The 7,261-nt window shown below is 41.0% G+C and overlaps 1 long non-coding RNA gene across 1 annotated transcript in view; it reads left to right on the top strand.

Annotated features, from left to right (window-relative positions):
• The window catches only part of LOC138750012 (uncharacterized), a 2,609-nt gene extending 416 nt beyond the window's left edge, over positions 1–2,193 (top strand). Inside the window, exons 2-4 of the long non-coding RNA XR_011349009.1 lie at positions 525–635; positions 1,108–1,215; positions 2,088–2,193. This is a non-coding gene — a long non-coding RNA (uncharacterized lncRNA). The remainder of the gene's footprint in view (positions 1–524; positions 636–1,107; positions 1,216–2,087) is intronic.
• The last annotated feature ends 5,068 nt before the right edge of the window (positions 2,194–7,261 follow it).

The following is a 7,261-nucleotide window of genomic DNA, read 5'->3' as shown; positions in this document are numbered from 1 at the left end:
AATATTTATCATCAGGCAAGTAGTTGAATGTTGATGAATTTATGAAGAATTGTTGCCAGCTCTCCAAAAGGCATGGCAGGAGTGACCCTAGGCTGCATAATTGTGTTCCTACCTCCGAAATGGAGCTACATAGGAAGGAAATGCATTCTGGATAGCCTCAAGATGCAGAGAGTCAAGGTTGAGAATAAATGGGGAACTCAATTTCAATGGAATGGTGATCACCTCCAACTCTCTCCCTTTCCAGTCAGTCTCCTTGGCAGAAAGCTTTAAGCCAGGTTACCCTATTCCTGCATTTAAAAAAAAAAGGATCTTAGTCACAGGCAGATTGCAGATCATGACCTATTGGATGTCAAAGTAAGGGGAGGGGCGGGCTGACCGAAATGCCACTGAGGAGAAAAAAGAAAGAGGAAAACACACCATCCTCTCACACATCACTATCTCTTGCCACTGGCCAAAGGAAAGTTCTTCTGTTCCCTTCCTTATTCCTGCTGACCTACATACTTTTGTTTCTATCATACTTTCAGTTGCTTTTGTGTGCCGTTTGGCCCGAAGAATATTAAGAGAGAGTCCTCTCTCACTGTGATAACTCAGCGTCATCTAGTTCACTGTCTTTCTGTGGTAAAGAACCTTTGAGGGTGAGTTCAGTGTCATGGGAAATGATTCAGGCCATGTGAGATGACATTTTTTACTGATGGGGCTCATGATACAGTAAAATCTCCGTCATCGAGAATTCGAACAACCGGGATCCTGAAGCAACTGGCAAAAAAAATTGAGGAAAATATTTTTTAAAATAAGTAAAAATAAAAGAATAGGTAAAAAATATAAGTTCAAAATTGTGAAAGTAAATGTTCTCTGAAGTAACGCATAGATCTTTGGTGAAGATGAGAGCGGTGCTTTGCTCGTGGCTGCTGTTTTCAAACAGTTGTGCGAAGCAGCAATGGTGTCACCTAGGATGAAGAGCTGGTTGATGCCGCTCGCCATTGGGGTGACTCCCTTAAAATGTCTCCTTATCCCTGCCCCGGTCAGAGGATTTATATGTAAACCTGGGAGAGGGTGGCGGGGAGGAGGGGGGGGTTAATTATCTATAATGTTATTGTTCGTCTTCAGGGCGACTCCATGGAGGGAGAGGATGGATTTTTCAAAGAAGGTGACTGAAAATAAAGCAAAGTGCTTTAAGGTTTATATATTCATGCATGCAAGAGAATTTTGTTCAGTGTAAGTACAGTAAGGTATTTTTTTGTCTTTTAAACAGTTTATTCTTAACGCAGGTGTATTAATTAGGCATCGCAAGAGTAATTCTCAAGCAACCAGAAAATACACTTACCCAGCATCTAACAATCCCAATAGTTTGTCACCTGGCTCACCTAGAGATGTTTGCTCTGAAGTTCTGTAGTGGAGGACTGGCAAATATTCTGGACTCCTGGATATTATTTTCTATTTTCTTCTTTTTCTTGTAACTTTTTCCAGTAAAATGAGAGTGAGCAAATATTTGCTCTAGATTCCAGCAACTCCTAAGATTCCTCAAGTTAAAGGGAGCCCTAGAACCTAGTGTTAATGAGTTGAGAGGGGATCACGTGAGCAGGAGCTCAGCGAAGTGAAAGGTAGCACGGCAAGCTTCAGTCGGTGGGCCAGGTGACAAGCTACTGGGATGCAGGGCAACTACTAGAGTTTTTACACTGCATAACAAGGCAATGCTGGTAATGGCATTACTGCAACATAGTGGCATAAAGCTTGGCTTGTGTCGGGCGTTAGCAGACAAGGGATGTCAGGCTAAAAATGGGGCAAGCGTCGATGGGTGTTTGTGGTTCATACTGAAGGACCTGATTCTATGCTCTATTACTTTAATAATCATGGGATCATTGCAAAATTATAAGTGGACAATTTGTTTCATAGCACGTTGCTTGCATTGTGTAATGACAGCTGCTGACACCTTTCCATTCCTTGATGAAGGGCTGAACCCAAACTGTCATTTATGTATCTTTACCTTTACTATGTAAAGTGCACTATTTGACTTGCTGAGTTTCTCCCGCATTTGTGTTATTCTTTCAACCATGGTGTCTGAATTCTTTCGTGTTTTACTTTTACAGCAATCTGATGATATTTGAAGTAATCTATGCACCTCATCATTTGTAACGAGAACTGGCTACCGTACATTCCTTGCAGTTGAAGTGATACCACTGGAGGAAAATGCTCCACAAGTTTTAAGTTTGTAGAATTAATGAATATCGACAAAGCTCACGGCATTCTGTTTTCTCATTTAGGTTTGATTCTCTTCTCATTTGGGTTCCTTGTTTGTAAACTGAAAGAGTTTTAATGCAGAAAATCCTCAGATGCATTGTATACAAGGATTCTGATTTGTGGTATTATGCTGGGAGAGAGAATAGAGGGTTTTGTTCTATTCTTTGACATCCTTGTGTAAGGAGTGGGCTTTTCATTCTCCCTTCTCTCCTGCACTCAATAGTGCCATCATTAACTGCAAACTGCTTGCTGAGAATTTTCTTTGATGTGGGCCCTGCTCATTGCCACAGATGGGCCCTCACTGGTGGGTGATAGTTGGAAAATAAGGGCATGTGTGGGAGAATATGGGATAAAAGCAGGGACCAGTCGCAATTTGAACAGAACTCTGCCTGTTCATTCTTCCAATCTCAGCTTCTGATTTTGGAGGGCAAGGCACGGTGTAATTTTAGATCTTTACGACTGACCATGAAGAAACCTTTCCCTGCATAAAACAGCTTTTGTTCCTTTTATCTTTACAATTCTTGAACCAGACTGCAAGGGTAGAGTAGCAAGGCTCTGTTTTCATTTTCTATTTTTTTTAATTGAACAATAAATAAATCAAATTAAACCAGAAGATATATGCAGGTCAGACATATGAACTTCTCACACCTCATTAATCTGGTCATACATGTTTAGTTAACATTCAGATTTAGAGTCAGAAACTCTACCATGTAACTGTGTACTATTAACAGAATCATACCATGATTAAATTTGCTTTCTCCCTCTGGCAACTGAGGCCTAACAGGTCAATCGTGCCCATTGAGGCCTAACAGGTCAATCGTGCCCATTGAGGCCTAACAGGTCAATCATGCCTATTGAGGCCTAACAGGTCAATCATGCCCATTGAGGCCTAACAGGTCAATCATGCCCATTGACTCCCTCTAACAATTTCAGTTGCCTAGATTGGGATTAATATTGAATTTTGGATGTGCAGATCTGCAGTCAATTATTAAGGCCAAACATAAATTAGGCTGGCCATTAGTCATAGGATTACTTTTATATCATTGCATTTATATGTTGTGGTAATCTATGTTAATTCAATCCAATGAAACACTTCCATTGATTATCCATTAGAGCACTTCTCTTAAAATAATATGATTTATTCAATGCGTAAAACAAGACCAAGGAGACAGATACATGTTTCTTCCTGGTATTGGCACATAAATAATTTGTATGGTATAATTTCACGAATACCCCATCGTATAGCGATTAAAGACATTTTATAAATCCTGATTTCAAAGGCAAAATTGATAGCTCTAAATCAGTGAGGCTAGAGGAAGTAGCCTGGCCATGATCGATTGTTCAAGCCCTCCTTCCCATCTTTCTAGTTCTGGGTCCTTGTGTGCTGAGGGTGCTATTGAAGAGCTGCTGTCATTGAATTCGTGCCATGGAGAGCATGATGGTGGAAAATTTCTATTCAAAGCAAGGGAACCAGCAATGGGTGCTGAGCAAGCAGTGGAAGTGAACTTCAGCCAGAGGAATTTATGGAATTCTCAATATCTGAGATCTTCCCACAATTTGCATGTATGACCATTGTATCAGCACCCATGATTCACTCTCATTTCCTGACAGCCTCTAAGGATTTAAGAACTTCTGATACGTAACAATAACAAAGATTAACTCCGTGAATGTACCTCAGTGGCCTTCTTTTCCAATCCTTCCTTCTGCATTTCCTCGTGTGATGTTCTTGGGAGTCGCTATCTTGGAGGATCTTTCCTGGACCCAACACACGAACGGCATCATGGAGAAAACACGCCAGTGCCTCTACTTCCTCCAGGAGCTTGGGGAGATTTGGCACGACATTGGAAACCCTGGAAAATCTCTGCGGACGTGGGGTGGAAAGTGTGCTGATCGGTCGCGTTGTGGTCTGGGATGGGAAGACCAATGCCCTCGAGCGAAAAGCCCTGAAAAAATATAGTGGACACAGATCTGAACATCACAGGTAAAACTCTCCGCACTGTCAAGAACATTTACAAGGAAGGCTGCTGTCAGAGAGCAGCAGCAATCATTAAGGAGCCGCATCACCCAGTGCACACTCTGTTCTTGCTGCTACCATCAAGAGATTATGGATATCACAAGACTCGCACCATCAGGTTCAGTAGCAGCTGCTACCCCTCCACCATCAGACTCCTTAACAACAAATTCAATCAAATTTAAGGACTCTTACTTTTGTACATTATTGTTTTTTTCCTCTCTGTATTGCACAGTCATTTGTTTGCATTTTTTTATTTGTTGACGTATGTACGTTGAGTCCGTTTTTTTTGCACTACCAATAAGTGGTAATTCTGCCTCGCCCACAGGAAAAAGAATCTCAGGGTGTATGTGATGTTATACATGTACACTGATAATAAATCTGAAATCAGAAATCTGAATTAAACTCCCAGCCCCTTAATTTACTCCTTAGATTCCTGGGCTATTCCTCATGCTCTTCAGCAAACAGGACAGTGAGCAGGCATTGAAAGAGGAGGAGGGTTCCTGTGAAAGGTTAAAGGGTGATTAAATCCCAAAATGCAAAGCGTCAATAAAATCTTTCCCTGTAGATTTAGAGGGAATACATTGTAAATTTTAAACCAAAAGAACAACACAAACTTCAAGCAATATTGCACGAGGGTTATTATTCGTGAGATGAGAGAAAAGAAGGAATATGCACAAAACCCCTCATAATTCAATCATTAATCCTCATTATAAAAGTTAAATTGCATGCACAGTTCTCATCGACCTCGATGCCCATCTTTGGTGAAAGTTCTGTCATGTTTTCCTTGAGGCAAACCAGATGTAGCCAGCCTTGTAAACATTTCATAATGGCCCTGCTTTGGTTTTAATGCCATTTTCACTGTAGACATTTGTGCTGACCTGTGCAAGCACCGGTTGTTACAAAGAGCCCTGTTGTAAATGAGGGGGCAAAGTTCAGGTGACAAAGGCCAGAGGTGAGGCAGCTATATCAGGATGCCAGCCTTGTTGACTGTTTTAACTGACCTTGCCTGAGTATGTGTGAGCACTGCTTTTGTTTCTATTAGTAGCGGTATGGATTCAGTACAACCAGAGGCGATAAGGGTCACGGACAAGAGTGTTGGGAAGCAAAGAAGGATCCATAACTGCTTGCAGGCCTGCTTCGATTACAATCTCTTTGACACATTTTCAAGCTAAACATTTCACATGAAGCACCCAGTCCTCCAGGGAATGAAATCTAACAATGACTGGGAAATACATGACTTCTTTTAGCAATCAATTATTAACTCAATCGTTACACACTATATTATCCACTCTCTGAGCAGATTCATTTACTTCAATGCACACAAACGATATGTAATTTGGGTAACTAAACCTGCACCTCAGCTGGGCTCCTGCAAGTCAAATAATGATAAATATTGTACTTTTATGCAAATTCTCCTTAAATGCAGATGGGGAAACATGTCTAACCAATTTGCCACTTTTACACATTAACCGATACTAACTGTTGAGCTCCATATTCGAGTACCTCTTCCTTCTGAGAGGGAGCTTTGAAAAAAACAAAGAATGCTTTGTAGCCGACCACTCGCGAGGGCGCAGAACCTCAGCTGCCAGCTCTCCCTCGAGTTAGACTACCCCAGCCCACATTAGATCAAGGAACACTGTTCCAGCTTTACACTTCCCTTTCCATTTCTCACTCACCAAAACTGCCAACATTCGAGAGACACAGATAGAGGTGGAATTTTGAATGACAGAACAGCAAAGGACAGAACAATCCAGTATCAACATCCAAGAACAAACCAATAGCAACCAGCACAGAGGATACAATCCAACACCAGACTACAGTGAACCATCCATTCCTGTACATCGTATGACTCCCACAGTTACCTTGAAAGCACTGCTACTTTTAGAATGGTGGGATTTAAGTGGTGGAATGCCCCAAGGTTCAGTATCAGGGACATATTTTGTTAATCATATTATAGGTAAACAACACATGAGGAGAATAGGAGTACATAATCAGGAAGGAAAAATATCTCTGTGAATTAACATATTGCATTACACCAGAATTAACAAAATGTTCTCATATCCTCAAACTGAAATTTTCAACAAAATTTTTTAAATTATTATGTAAGACCCCACCTAATCAAAGACAGAAAAGACTGGGCAGCCTCTCTTGAGAATGTGTAAATAAAAAATAATCATCTGGTCTTCACCAACAAAGAGAAAAGAAATCAAATTAAATATAGCCCGGAAGGGTGGTGATCCTGCAAGGGTCATGCCAATAAATCGGTCTTCTTCATGAGCTTCCGGCCGCACGGTGGGAAACAGCAAGCACCGGCGGGAATGCCAGCAAGCCAGTGACGTCATTTCCGCCTGGAGTGGCGCAACAACTAGGCCATGGCTGGACGAACCGTCGATGAAGTTAGTATCGACTGTACTCACCTCGTGTCAGTGTCTTGCTTTCATGCTCTGCCGTACCACATGCTACAAAACTAAGCCACGTGGAAAGAATTTATAAAAGGACACCGAGTCTCATCATGTTTAACACAAGTATCAAGTGTATGACTCCTAAATTTCTCTAAACTTAAACATAATTTGAAAGAACCATTGAGTCAAAATAGGTGGATTAGAATCTTTCCATTTAAATAAAGTAGATCTTCTAGCAACTGAACTCTATACAAATTAAGAGAAATCATTTACATCGATACTGCATTCTCCTGGTTTAATAAATATCCAAAAGGCTGAGAACTTTGAGAAAGTGCTGGAAGCTCCAGATCTAGATCCCAGAAAACTTAAATAAATGATCATTAATATTTTGAAAAGGGAGTTGAATGTAGCCCCTATTGGCTAAAGTGATCAAGGGTTCTGGAGGGAAAGCAGGAATAGGGCAATGAAATAGCAAGATCACCCATGATGGTATGTCAAGGTGGAGCAGGATTAAAGGACTGATTGACCTCCTCCTGTTTCTATGCCCATTTCCATGACCACATTATCTGCTGGAGAAATTTTAGTTGAGGAATAATGTTGACTGAGT

This window comes from Narcine bancroftii, chromosome 14 (assembly GCF_036971445.1).
Source record: "Narcine bancroftii isolate sNarBan1 chromosome 14, sNarBan1.hap1, whole genome shotgun sequence".
NCBI classification, from domain to species: Eukaryota; Metazoa; Chordata; class Chondrichthyes; order Torpediniformes; family Narcinidae; genus Narcine; species Narcine bancroftii.
This window is presented reverse-complemented; position numbering and strand designations above follow the sequence as displayed.